We start from the raw sequence: 17,923 nt of genomic DNA, 5'->3' as shown, positions 1-17,923 counted from the left end.
TAATTTACAAAAATAGAGAACTCTAAGGACCCATTTATACATAGGCACTTTCTATACAATAAAAGGAGCATATCATATCAATAGGAATAGATAACTTCATAGGTGAAGTAGGAAAAACTGGATCACTACACCTAACATCATCAATAAGAGTGAATTTCAGATGAGTTAAGAAACTAAATGTGAAAGGGAAACTACAAAGCTGACTGAATAAAATGTAGGATGAACTTTGTGACCTAGAGTAGGGAGGAACTTACAACTCCAAAACACAAACCAAATGGGAGAACAAACAAGATTTGATTGCATGGAAGTTATTTCTATCCCTGAAAGATACCACATAAACAAAGTTAATAGGTTACAGGATGGAAGGAGGTATTTTCAATGTCTAAAACATATAGGGGATTAACATGCAAACATACAAGGGCCTGGCCTGCATGGCTCAGTGGTCAAGTATCGACCTATGACCCAGGGGGTCACAGTTGATTCCTGGTGAGGGCACATGCCCAGGTTGGGGGCTCGATCACCAGTAGGGGGCATGCAAGGGTCATCTTTCTTTCAGCATTGCTTTTGTCTCTTTGTGGTTGCAAGAGGGCCACTGCAGCTGCTGGGAGTTTCTCCTCACACGACTGCACAGGAAAGCAGTTGTTCCTTATGCATCCCTGGTATTGTGGAGAAATACCTTTCTGCTAAGTCCTTACCGGGTCCCCATGATCAGGACTGGGTCACACACCCAGGTCCCAGCTGTGAGAGTGGCCGGAAAAGCAAGTTGTGAGCATTTTCAGCCTCCATCGTGGGAGACAGCCTGGGCAACAGGAAGAAGGGTTGGAGAAGTGCAGTTGCTGAAATAACAGAGAACATTGCCATCTCTGCCCTCCAGGTCTCCACTTTCTCCTGTCCCGGCTATCAGACTGATGTTAGCACTTCCTGCTCTACCTTCCATGGCTTTCATACTTCCATTTTCTCTTCTTTTCTTACTGCATCTGAGAGAATCCCTCCAGCCAATCTTCCAGTGCACTGTTCACTCTTCAGTGTATCGATTCTGCCACTCAACCCACCTACTGTTTTATTTCAAACACTAGAGGCCCAGCGCATGATTAAATCATGCGCGTGTAGGGTCCCCTAGGCCTAGCCTGCCATCAGGGCCATGTTCAACACCCCGTGATGCCTCGCACACTCCGCGGGCGCTGCCGGTGCTGGGGGGGGGGGGGGGGGGTTGGGAGGAGGGCCCGAGAGGTGCTCCATGCACCTCCTGGTGACCGGTTGTTTGGTTGTTACGGCGTTACGGCCACTGGCCTTTTATAATATAGATTATGTTTTAGATGATCAAGTTCTCCAATTTAATTCATCTTTACCAGTATAATACCTGTTCTTGCTTCATGGATGCAAAGCCTTGCATCTCTCTGATTATATTAATAATGCTTATTCTAAGGGTTTGTTTCAATTCCATTAGCTATGTTCCCTCAAGTAAAATTCTTCTGTTTTTTATTTTTTATTTATTTCTTTATTTTACTTTATTTCAAGGTACTACTCAAGTATCTGGGGACTCATGCTGAAACCGGTTTGGCTCAGTGGATAGAGCGTCGGTCTGCGGACTAAAAGGTCCCAGGTTCGATTCTGGTCAAGGGCATGTACATTGGTTGCGGGCACGTCCCCAGTGGGGGATGTGCAGGAGGCAGCTGGTCGATGTTTCTAGCTTTCTATCCCTCTCCCTTCCTCTCTGTAAAAAATCAATAAAATACATTTTTTTTTTTTAAAGTATCTGGGGATTCTTTACCATGGGCCTTTTTTTTTTTTTTTTTTTTTTTTTTTACTCAGATCCCTACTAAACTGAAATTTTCTCAAGTTGTGGGTGTAGTTGAGGGATGCAGATTGGATTGCTGGAGCTTTAAGCACTCCTCCTGTCTCCCCAATATTGAGCCACTGGAGACACTGCTCTAGTTCTGAACTACTGCTCCTGCCAAGAGGTAGAGGTTGCACTGGTATGACCTCCAGAAAGGAGGATGGAGTGGGATGCAGGATAGGCCTGGAGGCTGCCACTGTACTGCCCGGCTCCCACAGCGAGGCTTCCTCTGGCTCCCAGCTTCCCCCACCCCCTCCCACAGGAGAACGGAACTCCTGCCTCTTGTGGGAGTAGCATAGGAGGATTCCCACAGGCACATGGACTGTCACCATCCTCTTTCATTCAATCCCATCAGGAACTTCTCACAATCTCTGATAACTCATCTTGTTTTAGAGCACATGTATGAATATATTAAATGCATTCCCCACACCCCATCATTTCTAGAGTCCCGGAAAAAGGACAGAAAGTGTGGGATGTGCTCAGTCACCATTTTGGACCAGAAGCTCTTCTGTAAAATTCAAGTAAATATTGTTTTTGTTAAAAATCAACATATATATATATATATATATATATATATATATATGTGCATATATATATATATATATATATACACATACATATATATATTCATTGATTTGAGAGAGAGAGAGAGGACAGGAGGAGGAGAGAAGAGAGAGACATCCATTGGCTGCATCCTCTGACTGGGAATGGAAACTGCAACGTGGGTATGTGCCTTGACCTTGACCTGGTGACCTTTCAGTGCACAGGCCACTGCTCAACCAACTGAGTCACACTGGCCAGGGCAAAAATCATCATGTATATTTAATTTATATTTTTCTATCTGGTCATCCATCTGTCCTATCTGTATCTATATATATAAAAGCCTAAGCGACCAAACGACCAAATGACTGGTCGGCTGGTTGTTATGACACGCACTGGCCACCAGGGGACAGACACTCAACACAGGAGCTGCCCCCTGGTGGTCAGTGCACTCCCACAGCCAACCTTCCGCAGCCAGCCAACCTCCCGCGGTCCCTTCCCCTGGCTGCCAGCCCCCCAATTGGCCCTGATTGGGGACCAGCCAGCCAACCTCCTGCGGCCCCCTCCCCCGGGAAGCCACCCCCCCACCCCAATCGGCCCAATCACTGGCCAGGCCGAGGGACCCCACCCATGCATGAATTCGTGCACTGGGCCTTTAGTATATACATAAAAGAGGAGATGTCTGAAATGCTTTTAACTTAATATTTAAATAGTTATTTCTGGGATTCAGAGTGATTTCCTTTCTAACTTGTACTTTGCTGCATTTTCTGCATTTATAATAAACATATAACATTTTTACAAAGAAATTTATTCTTAAAAGCATGCTAAGGCCCTAACTGGTTTGGCTCAGTGGATAGAGCGTCGGCCTGTGGACTGAAGGGTCCTAGGTTCGATTCCAGTCATGGGCATGTACCTTGGTTGCAGGCACATCCCCAGTGGGGGGTGTGCAGGAGGCAGCTGATCTATGTTTCTCTCTCGTCGATATTTCTAACTCTCTATACCTCTCCCTTCCTCTCTGTAAAAATCAATAAAATATTTTTTAAAAAAGCATGCTAAGGTTATAAGTGTTGGGATTACAGGTAATTTTTCATTTTGCATTTCCCAATTTCAACTGTGTACCTGCATTTATATATTTTTTAATATATTTTATTGATTTTTTACAGAGAGGAAGGGAGAGGAATAGAGAGCTAGAAACATCGATGAGAGAGAGACATCGATCAACTGCCTCTTGCACACCCCCCACTGGGGATGTGCCCACAACCAAGGTACATGCTCCCGACCGGAATTGAACCTGGGACCCTTCAGTCCGCAGGCCGACGGTCTATCCACTGAGCCAAACCGGTCAGGGCTGCATTTATATTTTTAACAAAAAGTTCAAATGGTGACTAATTCAAAATTGGGAGACACCAACGTGGGTAAATAGTTCAATAGTACCAGGAAATATATTAGAAGAGTTGAAAAGTATTGATCTTTTCAAATAGAAGTGGTTGAGTCTTCATATTTTGGTTTAGGTAATAACATTAATTAAATATGTACAGATGGGAAACACCTATATCAGGGCTTTTACAGTTAAGTTATAAGTGCAGTCAAGTCACTCTTCTGAGAGTCTCTATGAAGATCAAATGCAAGAGAGAAATTTCAGAAGGAACTGGTCCAAGTGACCAACAACTGATGAATGGATAAATAAAACGTGGTCTACCCATACAATAGAATATTATTTGACAATAAAAATTAAGTACTGATATATGCTACAATATGGATTAACCTTGTCAACATTATACTAAATGAAAAAAGCCAGCCACAAAGGACCACATAATTTATGATTCCATTTATGTGACAAGAAGTAAATTCGCCGAAACCGGTTTGGCTCAGTGGATAGAGCGTCGGTCTGCGGACTGGAAGGTCCCGGGTTCGATTCCGGTCAAGGGCATGTACATTGGTTGCGGGCACATCCCCCGGTGGGGGGTGTGCAGGAGGCGGCTGGTCGATGTCTCTCTCATCGATGTTTCTAGTTCTCTATCCCTCTCCCTTCCTCTCTGTGAAAAATCAATGAAATATATTTAAAAAAAAAAAAAAGAAGTAAATTCATTATTGCCTAGGGCTGGGGCCTTTGGAGGAAAATGGGGTGTGGTTCAGGGTTTCTGTTTGGCAATGATGAAAATGTTCTAAAACTGATTGTGGTGGTAGTTGTGCAACTCTGTAAATGTACTACAAATTATTGAACTTTACACTTTGGGTGAACTGTATGATATGTAAATAATCTATATATATAAAAGCCTAAGTAACCAAACGACCAGTTGACCCATTGCTATGATGCGCACTCACCACCAGGGGACAGATGCTCAATGAAGGAGCTGCCCCCTGGTGGTCAGTACGTTCCCACAGCCAACCTCCTGTGGCCGGCCAACCTCCCGTGGTCCCTCCCACCCGCTGGCTGGCACCAATAGACCCCGAACAGCACTGGACAAGATGGCCCTGATCAACCCTGATCGCTGGCCAGGCTGAGGGACCCCACCCATGCACAAATTTGTGCACTGGGCCTCTAGTATTTCCATAAAGCTGGAAAAAAAAAAAAAAGGAGGAGCTGGTGGCTTACACATTTGCTTCTTTGTGAGGAGTATCCAGGCTTTTCCTTGGGCTCCTGACTTTATACTATGAAGGCTTGTTTGGAAAACCATCCCCTGCAAGAACGGGGGCATTTTTTAGCATCACTCCCTTTATAAATGGCTTCACAATGTCCACAGTTTACTCCATTTGTTCTTCCTCCACTTGGTAGAAGTCAGATGATTGAAAATTAGGAACCACAAGTAAGAATAGGGCTTTAGGTGCTCCTGTGGTTGCTAGAGGCCAGCAGTGGCGCAGCTCGGCTCTGCCCATCCCCGGAAGAGTTCCTCAGCACAGGGAGCTTACCTAGTAGCTGAGAGTGAAATGGTCACATTTATTACTTCACCTGATCCTTAAAACAACCTTTAACAGCAGGTACTAGAGATCTGTGTTTTACAGTCAGGGAAACTGAGGCTAGCTTAGAGAAGCTAATGAACTTACCAAGAACCCACGATTAGGAAGTTGTGGAGTCACTGGAGGGAATTAGACCAAGATCAAAGAGAGTGAGAAGACCTAAACTTACCTCCAAGAGAGCAATTCCAACAGACAAAGTCACTCACTCAGCGGCCACCATTCAATGCCCATGCTCTTGGCCGCTATCTCTGTACACAGGCATTTGGTAGCTTTACCTTTTCTGGAAGTTACCATTTCTCCTTTTTTTTTTTCAGAGACATTTTTTTTCTTGACCTTTTTATTAACTGTATTCATCAGAAGAACATACCACTGTCCTTTTTTGAAGAGTCTTCTCAAATCATTTTCCTATCTTCACCTTAGGGTCTGGCACAACCTAGTAAATTGCAGGGACCTCTTACTTAGCCTGCCTTTCCTTCTCGGGACCTGACAAACATTTATTCAGAATTACCAGCATATCATTAGATCTGTGATGTCTAGTCAGGATATTATGTATTTTAGGGAGGGTCAGTCCAACCCACATTTCTTTCTTTTTTATTATCTATATCTATTTATCTATCTATCTATCTATCTATCTATCTATCTATCTATCTATCTATCATCTATCTATCTCCTCACTTGAAGATATTCTTCTCCACTGATCCTTACAGAAAGAGTAAGATGGAGGAAAGGGAGGGAGGGAGGAAGGGAGAGAGAGAGAAACATTGATGAGACACACATGGACTGGTTGCCTCCCACACGTGCCCAGCCGGGGCTGGGGATCCAACCTGCAACCTCGGTAGGCACCCCGACCTGGAATCGAATCCAAGACCCTTTGGTCTGCAGGCTGACCGTCTAATCACTGAGCCAAACTGGCCAGAGCCCCACATATATTTTAAGGAATTACAGGGAGTGTGCTGGTTTTTTACAGATTAGATGTTACTGCTTTAGTCAGTCTTAGCCTTTTTTAGTAATTCCAATACACTGATATACACAAAGTTGTAAGGGTTTGCTGTGCACGATGCTTCTGATCAGCCTGTATTTTACCACAGTCTTTGCTATAGTAACAAAACCTGTAATAGAGATCCCTCCCCAGATAAAATCAGAGCTTGAGTACAGTTCTTCTGACTTCTAGTCCAACCTCACTTTGCATTAATCCACACTGCATCTTTTTTCAAAAATGTTTTTATTGATTTGAGAGAGGGGGGAAGGGAGAGGGAGAGAGAAACATCAATGAGAGAGAGAAACATCAATCAGCTGCCTACTGCACGCCCCCTACCAGGTATCAAGCTGAAACCTGGATGTGCCCTGACTGGGAAAGAAACCAGTGACCTCTCAGTGTACGGGATGACACTCAACCAACTAAGCCACACTGGCCAGGGCCACACTACATCTTATATAGATGATTGTGACATATTGTGTGTAAAATCTTGATAGAGCTTCACGGTTACAAGACAAATAAGCAGTTCTCATTAACTTAGGTAAACCACAAGCTACATTTTTATTTATTTTACTAGAGGCCCAATTGCACGAAATTCTTGCAAGAGTAGGCCTTCCTTCCCCTGGCTGCCTGCACTGGCTTCCCTCTGGCACCCAGGACCCAAACGTCCCTCACAGCCCCAGCTTCCTCCGGAAGGTCATCCGGTCTAATTAGCATATTATGCTTTTATTATTATAGACTAGAGGCCTCATGCAAGAATTTGTGCATGGATTGGGTTCCTCGGTGTGGCCTGTGGGTATTGGGCTGAAACCTGCAGTCCAACTCTGCCTGCCGCTCCTGCTTATCCCAGCCCCACTGCATTTGTCGTGGGCTCATGCCCAGTCAGTCCTGATGGGGAGAGGCTCGCATGGCCACAGTGGAGCTTGCCGGCCGTGAGCCCTGCGGCTGGCGCCCGTCCCCAGGGGGATGAAGGGAGACGGTACATGATCGGCCCTCCAGGAGGGTGGTAGGACGCCCTTACCAGCCTGGGATCCAGATCCGTCCCATTGATGTTCACGCCGGTTATGGTTATCAGGAGCCACCTGGCAGACACGTTTATATCATTTCTTCCTTGCAGAGCATCTAGGGAGGGGAAGCGGCCACAGTGCCCGAGGCCGACTTCCAGGAGGTCAGCAGCGCTGTCGGGATTGTGCTGGCAGCGCCAGTACATTGGTGCCTGGCCCGTTCTCTGGAGATTGGACCTTCAGGACTACTGAGGGAGTGAGTGGCTGCCACCAGGCTGGTGGGCCACCGGGTTGGGTCAGTTCTGTCAGCTGAGCGGCACTCCCACTGTGGGAGCACACTGATCACCAGGGGTCAGCTCCTGTATTGAGTGTCTGCCCCCTGGTGGTCAGTGCGCATCATAGCGACCAGTCAACTGGTCATTTGGTCGCTTAGGCTTTTATATACATAGATTCTTTTTAATATATTTTTATTGATTTCAGAGAGCAAGGGAGAGGGAGAGAAAGATAGAAACATCAATGATGAGAGAGAATCATTGAAGGCTGCCTCCTGCATGCCCTCTATTGGGGATCAAGTCCACAACCCAGGCATGGGCCCTTGATTGGAATCGAACCCGGGACTCTTTAGTCCACAGGCTGACGCTCTATCCACTGAGCCAAACCAGCTAAGGCAACAGCTACATTTTTAGAATGTCTTCTCTTCTCACATGCCTAATTCAGATATCTGCCTTAATGTGTGTGGTGTTTTTTTTAATTTCAGAGAGGAAGGGAGAGGGGGAGAGAGATAGGAACATCAATGATGAGAGAGAATCACTGGGGATCAAGCCTGCAACCCAGGCATGTGCCCTGACCTAGAATTGAACCATGACCTCCTGATTCCTAGGTCGATGCTCAACCACTGAGCTACGCTGGCTGGGCATATCTGCCAAAATTTTGAACAAGAGTTTTGTGTTATCAGAATGAATTTTCCAAGTAGAAATTGTTTCTAGTACAAATGGTGGTAGCATTTCCATTACACAGGAGTGGGCAAAAGTAAGTTTACAGTTGTTATACAAGTAAATAATATGATAATTAATAAGTACAAGAATACACTCATTAATAAAAAAGAATACAAGAATAAACTGTTTCCAATAAAGAAATTAAAATTAAAAAAGAATAAACTGTTTTGAGTACTCACAACTGTAAACCTACCTTGTCCACCCCTGTATAATGTATATCATAAATGTATTTATAACCTGAGTGACTGACAGCTTTTCCTAATATTACATAGTTTCTCTTTTGCTCATCAGTTTAATCAGATTAAAAGACGGAGATCTTACATATGACTCCTTGTACACCTGGGTTTTCGGATCTGTAAATTTTTCCTTCCCAAACCACCTCCTTAGAAGTCTTAGCAGACAGCAAAGAACAGAATTTCTATGCCATTAGATTGTAGCCTGCAGATGGGCAAATGATGAAAGGTACTGTAGATGTATTACTCCATTTAATCCTCCCAACAATGCTATAGAAATAGATATTATATGACAAAAAGATACACTGCTAGTAAAGATCAGAGCTAGTGTTCAAACCCAGATTTGTCCAATCTAAAAGCTCATGCCCTTCCCTCTCTATCATGATTTAAGAGACAGACACTTTGATGTAACAATATGACACAAACAACTGTAACATAGCTTCTCATTAGAGATGTATATATAAAATATTGCCCAAAGCCACAGTTTCTTTTATCTAGTATAAGGAGAAAGGATTCTTGCCCTAGCTGGTTTGGCTCAGTGGATAGAGCATTGGCCTGGGGATTGAAGGGTCCTGGGGTCAAGGGTATGTATCTCAGTTGCAGGCTCCTCCCTGGCTCCGGCCCTGGTTGGGGCACATGCAGGAGGCAACCAATCAATGTGTTTCTCTCACATGGATATTTCTCTCTATCGTTCCCTCTCTCTAAATATCATTGGAAAAATATCTCGGTGAGGATTTAAAAAGAGAGAGAGAGAAAGGATTTTTAATAGCTAGTAGAGCCCAGCAGGTGTGGCTCAGTTGATTGAGCATCACTCCATGCACCAGTAGGTCACCTGTCAGGGCAAATGCCCAGGTTGTGGGCTAGAACTTTAGTAGGGTGTGTGTGGGAGGCTGTTTCTCTCTGATTTGATATTTCTCTCTCTTCTTCTCTCGCTCTGAAATAATTAAAAACACATTTTTAAAAAAGCTAGTAGAGAGATTGGGGAAGACTTCAGGAGGAAATGGTGACTGAAAGAGGCCTTTAAGTATGAATAAAATGTCTAAAGGTCCAGAAAATAGAGCCATGAAGTAAATTCTCCATGCAGATTCACAGAGACTATCCCTTCTACTCTCATACTCCTGAAAATTCCTCAGTACTTTAGAGCCCTGCAAATGCTCCGAGCCCTAACCCAAACCAAACTTCCCTTTATAATTATTTTTCAAGACCCTAAATTATCATTGTTTAAACATAGCCAACCCCTGGCTGGTTTGCGAAATAGTGTGTCGGCCTGAGCACCAAAGGGTCTCATTTTTGATTCACAGTCAAGGGCACATACTTGGGTTGCAGGCTCGATCCACGGCCCTGGTTGGTGTGCATGAGGCAGGCAACCAATGTTTATCTCTCTCTTTCTCCCCCTCCCTTCCACTCTCTCTAAAAATCAATGGAAAATATTCTCGGATGAGGATTAACAAAAATAAATAAAATGCCGTTTTTTTAAAAAAATATTTTTTATTTCAGAGAGGAAGGGAGAAGAAGAGAGATAGAAACATTAATGATGAGAATCATTGATTGGCTGCCTCCTGCACAGCCCCTACTGGGGATCAAGCTGGCAACCTGGGCACGTGCCCTTGACCGGAATTGAACCTGGGACCTTTCAGTCCACAGGCTGATGCTCTATCCATTGAGCCAAACCGGCTAGGGCAAAATGTCAAGTTTTAAAGAACTAAGCATTTGCTGCCAATATGAGTAACAGGTTCTAACGTGCCTTATCCTACAACTGCTTCAAGCAGTTCTGAGTCCCTATAAAATAAGCTTTGACTAGGACAGTGGTCGGCAAACCGTGGCTCGAGAGCCACATGCGGCTCTTTGGCCCCTTGAGTGTGGCTCTTCTACAAAATACCACGTGCGGGAGCGCACGTACAGTGCGATTGAAACTTTGTGGCCCATGCGCAAAAGTCGGTTTTCGGCTCTCAAAAGAAATTTCAATGGTTGTACTGTTGATATTTGGCTCTGTTGACTAATGAGTTTGCCGACCACTGGACTAGACCTTTAAGGTACCTTCTAGTTCTAATATCTTATAACTCTACAAAGACAGTAATTTGTAAGTAGGATAATAAAAATTCCAATCTTCAAACCAGACACAGTAGTTCTGATCTCAAATGTAAAAATTTTAGTTCTGCTAGGATTAACCCCAAATACAAGCCAACTGTTTCTCCCTCTCCTGGTGGGGAGCTGAAAGCACTAAGTCAGGTGTCTTGGGCTCCCCAGGACTATGGTTTTCCCACCATACGAGTGGAGTGTTTCTTACCAAAGCCTCATTCCAGAGAGAAATGCCAAGTCTGAGTCAAAGAAGCAATCCAAAGAGGTCATAAGTGAAGACCAGAGAGACAAGAGCAAAACAGAAGTAATCTGGATGAATAACCAAGTAAATTTCCTAACGAAGATTTCATTTTGTAGATATCAACTCTTCTAATATTTCTATCCTTTCAAAATACCTCAAATTTACTTTTTATCTATGCAAAGGGGCTCTTAAATATTTTTATTATTATTTTTAAAAATACATTTTATTGATTTTTTTACAGAGAGGAAGGGAGAGGGATAGAGAGTTAGAAACATCGATGAGAGAGTAACATCGATCAGCTGCCTCCTGCACACTCCCTACTGGGTATGTGCCTGCAACCAAGGTACATGCCCTTGACCGGAATCGAACCTGAGACCTTTCAGTCCACAGGCTGACACTCTAGCCACTGAGCCAAACCAGTTAGGGCTTAAATATTTTTAAATGAATATCAAAATTCTGTCTATGTTCCTAAAATAGAGATTGTAGAAAAAAATTTTTCAGTAATGCAATTGGCCTGAAGGCAGGTGGCCAAGAATATATTGGTCTGGAATTTGATTTGATTTTTATGTAAAAGCATAATTAGTTTGATGAAATTTATATAATACACAGTATTTATTACAGAGGAAGTATCTTTCTGTATCACCAATTTGATGAGGCATATTACATTGCTAAAGTCCTACATACACAATGTATTTCATTTTCAAATTGTGAAGGGCTTCTGTGAATAGGTATGTATATTGAAAATAAAATTTGAAATTTCAAAAATATCTTGTGTCAGAACAAAGCCTTACTACTTGCACAATATCAATTAATGTAATAAATTGTTATATAAAATTTTCAGCAATTACCAACCTCAGAGAAAGACAGTCTCATAGTTCATAAGAACACTTTATAGCAAAATCTCAGACAAGTTATTTTTATTCAAAGAATTTTTTTATTTTAGAGAAAGGGAGAGACACCTCTACTTGCTTCACTAATTTATGCATTCATTGGTTGATTCTTATATGTGCCCCTAAACCCACAACTGTGTATGGGGATGATGCTCTAACCAATTGACTACCTAGCCAGTGCAGAACTACTGCCTTAAAAAAATATATCCTATATAATAATCCTATATAATAAAGAGGTAATATGCAAATTGACCATCACTCCAATACACAACATGGCCGCCCCCATGTGGGCAAAGATGGCCACCACAAGATAGCCAGCAGGGGAGGGCAGTTGTAGGCAATTAAGCCCACAGGGGAGGGCAGTTGGGAGGGACCAGGCTTGAAAGGGAGGGCAGTTGGGGGCAATCAGGCCTGTAGGGGAGTGCAGTTAGGGGTGACTGGGTCGGCAGTTGGAGGGGGGGGGCAGGCCTGCAGGGAGGACAGTTGATGGGGGGGGCCCACAGGCCTGCAGGGAAGGGCAGTTGGGGGCAATCAGGCCCACAGGGGATGGCAGTTGGGAGGGACCAGGCCTGAAAGGGAGGGCAGTTGGGGGCAATCAGGCCTGCAGGGGAGTGCAGTTAGGGGTGACTGGGTTGGCAGAGAAGGGCAGTTAGGGGCGACCAGGCCTGGAGGGGAGGACAGTTGGGGGGGGGCCAGGCCTGCAGGGAAGGGTAGTTGGGGGGGACCAGGCCTGCAGGGGAGGGCAGTTACCGGAAACCAGGCCAGCAGGGGAGGGCAATTAGGGTGACCAGGCCGGCAGGGGAGGGCAGTTAGGGGCGACCAGTCCTGCAGGGGAGGGCAGTTGGGGGGGACCCAGGCCTTCAGGGGAGGGCAGTTGAGGGGGGACACGGCGTGCAGGGGAGGGAAGTTTTGGGGGTGACCAGGCCAGCAGGGGAGGGCAGTTAGGGCAACTGGGCCAGCAGGGGAGGGCAGTTAGGGCAACTGGGCCAGCAGGGGAGGGCAGTTAGGGGTGACTGGGTCAGCAGGGGAGGGCAGTTGGGAGCGACCAGGCCTGCAGGGGAGGGCAGTTGGGGGGGGAATCAGGCCTGCAGGAGAGGGCAGTTAAGAGGGGCAAGGCCTGCAGGGGAGGGCAGTTGGGGAGGACCAGGTCTGCAGGGGAGGGAAGTTGGGAAGGGTAAGGCCTGCAGGGGAGGGCAGTTAGGGGCGACCAGGCAGGCAAGAGAGGGCAGTTAGGGGTGACTGGGCCAGCAGGGGAGGGCAGTTAGGGGTGACTGGGCTGGCAGGGGAGGGCAGTTAGGGGCAACTAGGCTTGCAGGGGAGGGCAGTTGGGGGGGGGGGGACCAGGCCTGCAGGGGAGGGCAGTTGGGGGGGGGACCAGGCCTGCAGGGGAGGGCAGTTGGGGGTGACCAGGCCAGCAGGGGAGGGCAATTGGGGGTGACTAGGCCGGCAGGGGAGGGCAGTTAGGGGCAATCGGGCCAGCAGGGGAGCAGTTAGGCATCGATCAGGCTGGCAGGGGACTGGTTAGGGCAGTGATGGTGAACCTCTGACATGCGTGTCAGCACTAAATATTTAGTTTTTGGTTTATTAAATACAATTATATATAACAGTTATACATTTATGTTATTTAAACTATAAATATCGTGAAATAATGTTTTTTCCTCAAAGTGACACACTACCCAAGTTATGCTCAGTTTTTTGGCAAAGTTTGACACACCAAGCTCAAAAGGTTGCCCATCACTGGGTTAGGGGGTGATCAGGCTGGCAGGCAGAAGCGGTTAGGGGCAATCAGGCAGGCAGGCAGGCAAGCAAGCAAGCAATTGGGAGCCAGCAGTCCTGGATTGTGAGAGGGATCCCAGATTGGAGAGGGTGCAGGCTGGGCTGAGGGACACATCCCCCCATGCACGAATTTCGTGCACCGGGCCTCTAGTATATATATAATTTTTATTGGATTTCAGAGAGGAAGGGAGAGAGAAAGAGAGAATCAATGATGAGAGAGAATCATTGATCAGCTGCCTGACTGGGAATTGAACCATGACCTCCTGGTTCATAGGTCAACGCTCAATCACTGAGCCACACCGGCCGGGTGGAACTACTGCTTTTAAAATTTGATCCCCATTAGGTTTTTTTAAGCAATATGCAATACTTTAAATAGAAACTTACTTTTCAGGAAAGGAACTGTATAAACTTCACATACATTTCTAGGGACCAGGTAAAAGATTATGTGCTTAGTAATTATGAAATACTGGAGTTAAATTCTTTGCTTTTTTGTCTCACCACTACTTGCTGACTGAAAAACATAACCGAGATCATTGCTTTCTCAATTTCCTGGCAGTTATCACAGCCTTTTTTGATTTGCAGATAACAGAGGTGAACATACTCACTATAACAAACATTTATTGCCCACTATGTGCCAGGCACTTTAAACCAGAGGTAGAATAATCTCTTTCAAACACCAGAATAAACTTAGTCACTTATTACAACTATTTCCAAGATATACCCTCTCCCACCCAAACATGTGCACTACGTTCTGAAGTTTTACCATTGCAATCCCAATCCTTCTAGGAACTGAAATATTGATGGTGAAGATTAATTCTTATGTTTTTTTCTAACCTACCATTGTGATTGGATCACAGGGACCAATTACTGGTTCACCTGCACCAGTCTGTTCACCTGACATCATGCTAAACCACACTGACAGATCATTTGCTTCTCTATCAGCAAACCTTTCTCTCTGGTACTATCTGTGTTTCCTAGTATTGACAGCCACTAGAAAAAATTCCCACTAACATCAGCTTCCATCCAAGAAGTCCCACACTGGTAACCCACAGGAAAATCGGCCTGCAGATACTTTTGTCTTAATGCTGTTTTTATTGATTTGGAGAGGGAAAGGAGGGAAAAGGGAGAGAGAGAAACATCAATCGCTGCCTCCTGCATCCTCCTACTGGGGATCAAGCCCCCAAGGCAGGTATGTGCCCTGACTGGGAATTGAACGGGTGATCTCCTGGTTCATGAGTTGACTCTCAACCACTGAGCCACACCAGCTGAGTTTGTCTTAATTTTTAAAACAGAACTACCTTTTTGCCAAATATGAAAAGATTTCTAACTTCTCTAGAAAAATGAGATCTGGCAACCGTGAGCAAACATACACAGGGTATGAACCTTTACAATGGTCATGAGTTCACCTCTCTCCTTTGGCTTGTCTCACTCATTTCTATTATTTATTGGGTTCTTGGAGGTTTTTTAGTTTGCAATCCCTACTCTAGCCCACCTCTATTCTAAACTAGAGCTCATCTTTCACCATGTAGAAAACAGGAGCTTTTTATTCTGGCAGACATCCCCATAGGAAAAGTTACTTTTCAAAAACCCTTCTCCTCTTCCTGGAAAAACACAAATTCATTGTTTTTCAGAACAGTTCTGTCCAAGAGCCCTTTGCTGTCCAGAAGGGTTATTCTTTAGCCAATCAATTAGTACCTTCTAAAGATCTTGCTCAAAAGAACAGCATGACTGAGTCAGGTTTAAATTGCATAATGTTCAAATAAAAGCACATCTATCTAGACCTTTAGTCTGTTTTGATTAAATCAGTTAGCCCACAAATGCATGTTATTAGTTGAATTCAGTAATAATATTAAGTGCCTCTCTCTGAGTGCCATGCAGCAGCATGCTAGGTTTTAGGAATGCAGTCTAGAAGACACACTCCTGCCTTCAAGGAAGCTGCAGCCCAGTACAAACAGGCAACATTAACAGCTAAGTAGCTGGTGGAATGAAAGCACATATGAAGATCATCATGAAGGCTCAAGGATGTATAAAAGGAAATGACCTCTAAACTAAAATTTGTTAAGTGTGAGGACACAACAAAGTCAAAGAGATAAGGAGATATGGTGTTCAGGGAGAGATAAAAGAGTTTGAGCTGAGTACCAAGGGGTGTGGCAAGAAAAAACAAAAACAAACTGGGGAGATAAACAAGGGCCAGATAAAAAGGTCTAAGCTAAACAGAAAAACCTAAGCATCATTCTTGACTCTTACCCTTTATACCACTTTCAATCATTTTTTATTTTTATTTAAATATATTCTTTATTGGTTTCAGAGAGAAAGGGAGAGGGACAGAGACAGAAACATCAATAAGGAGAGAAAATCAGTGATATCAGTGGTCTTCTGCACTCCCCACACTGGGGATTGAGTCCTCAACATGGGCATGTGCCCTTGACTGGAATCGAACCCAGTACCCTTCAGTTCGTAGGCCGATGCTCCAGCCACTGAGCCAAACCAGCTAGAGTCAATCATTTAAGTTTTATTCTGAGGGAAAAGAATGAGGCCCAGCAGGTGTGCCTCAGTGGGGGTCAACCCATTAACCAGGAGGTCATGGTTCGATTCCTACGCAGGGCACATGTCAGGGTTGTGGGCTCAGTCCCCAGTGGGGGGCTTGCAAGAGGCAGCTAATTGATGATTCCTCTTTCTCTCCCTCTATGAAAAAAAAAAAAAAGATACCTAATCCAAAGCATTGAGTGCAAATACAGCCTGGCTGGTGTTGATAAATGGTTAGAGCATCAGCCTGCACACCAAAGGGTCATGGAATTCCCAGTCAAGGGCACATACCTGGATTGCAGGTTGGATCCCCGCCCCACTTGGGGCATGAGGGAGGCAACTGATGTCTCTCACACATTGATGTTCCTCATGCTCTCCCCTGTACCCTTATTAAAAATCAATTAAAAAATATCCCCAGGTGAGGATTAAAAAGTGTGAATACATTCCTGTAGCTATGTTACCTAAAAGTGAAGTCACCAGTCAAGTGTGCTGGCAGGGAATGATGAGAGAACAGATTTGAAGAGAGGTGGAATAAATGAGTGGAAATGGACTATACTCTTATGAAAACTAGAGGCCCTGTGCACAAAATTTGTGCATGGGTAGGGTCCCTAGGCCTGGCCTACAATCAGGGTGTGTGTGTGTGGGGGAGGCGACCAGAGCCCCACTTGCACCTGCCTTGGCCTGTTCCCTCCCATGTCCGCTGCCACCTACCACCAGTTGCCCGTTCTCCATTGGGTGATCAGAGCCTACTGGCCAGGGGGAGGGTGATCGAGGCCTACAGGCTGGGGGCAGCTTCTGCATTGAGTGTCTGCCCCCTGGTGGTAAGTGTGTCATAGCAACCGGTCATTCTGCTGTCTGATTGATTTGCATACTATGCTTTTATATATATACTAGAGGCCTGGTGCATAGATTTGTGCACAGGTGGGGTCCCTCGGCCTGGCCTGAGGGGATTGGGCCAAAACCGGCTCTCCAACATCCTTCGAGGGGTCCTGAATGGCGAGGGTGGTTCTCAGGTGATACAACCCCAAAATCAGGCTCCCTCTTCTTTGATTCTGGGTGCATCATCCGAGAACCGCAGCTGCGAAGTCATGGCAGGCCAGTAGCTCTTGCATTAAGTGGCTGCCCCCTGGTGGTCAGTGCACATCATAGCTACCAGTAGGCCGCTTAAATGGTTGGCCAGTTGCTTAGGATTTTATATATATAGAAGATTGCTTTGCAGCAACATGAACCCAACAAAGGTCGAAAAGTACGGTAACATGTTATATCTAGATAATGTATGGTTATACATCATTAGAGATGCCAATTTGCAAGGTTGTAGGATTGTCTCCGGTAGTATGGCACTACAAGCAATATTCAGAGAGAAAAAAAAAAACAATCATTCATTCAAAAATTTATTTAGCACCTGCAACATAAGTAATGCACCAAAGACTTCAATGAGCCCTAGCTGGTTTGGCTCAGTGGATAAGAGCGTCAGTCTGCAGACTGAAGAGTCCTGGGTTTGATTCCAGTCAAGGGCACATGCCCGGGTTGCAGGCTCGATCCCCAGTGTGGGGTGTGCAGGAGGCATCTGATCCATGATTCTCTCATCATGGATGTTTCTATCTCTCTCCCTCTCCCTTCTTCTCTCTAAAATCAATTTTTAAAAAAGGCTTCAATGAAGGGGAACTTGATTAAGCAGAGGGGTGAAAGATGTCATGAGACCAAATCCTATCCTATATAATAAATGGGTAATATGTAAATAGACCAAATGGCGGAATGACAGCTCTCTATGATGCACACTGACCACCAGGGGGCAGATGCTCAACACAGGAGCTGCCCCCTGGTGGTCAGTGCGCTCCCACAGACCAAGCAGAACGGTGGTGACAGGA

The sequence above is a fragment of the Cnephaeus nilssonii genome (genome assembly GCF_951640355.1).
Source record: "Cnephaeus nilssonii genome assembly, chromosome: 19".
Classification (NCBI taxonomy): Eukaryota; Metazoa; Chordata; class Mammalia; order Chiroptera; family Vespertilionidae; genus Cnephaeus; species Cnephaeus nilssonii.
This window is presented reverse-complemented; position numbering follows the sequence as displayed.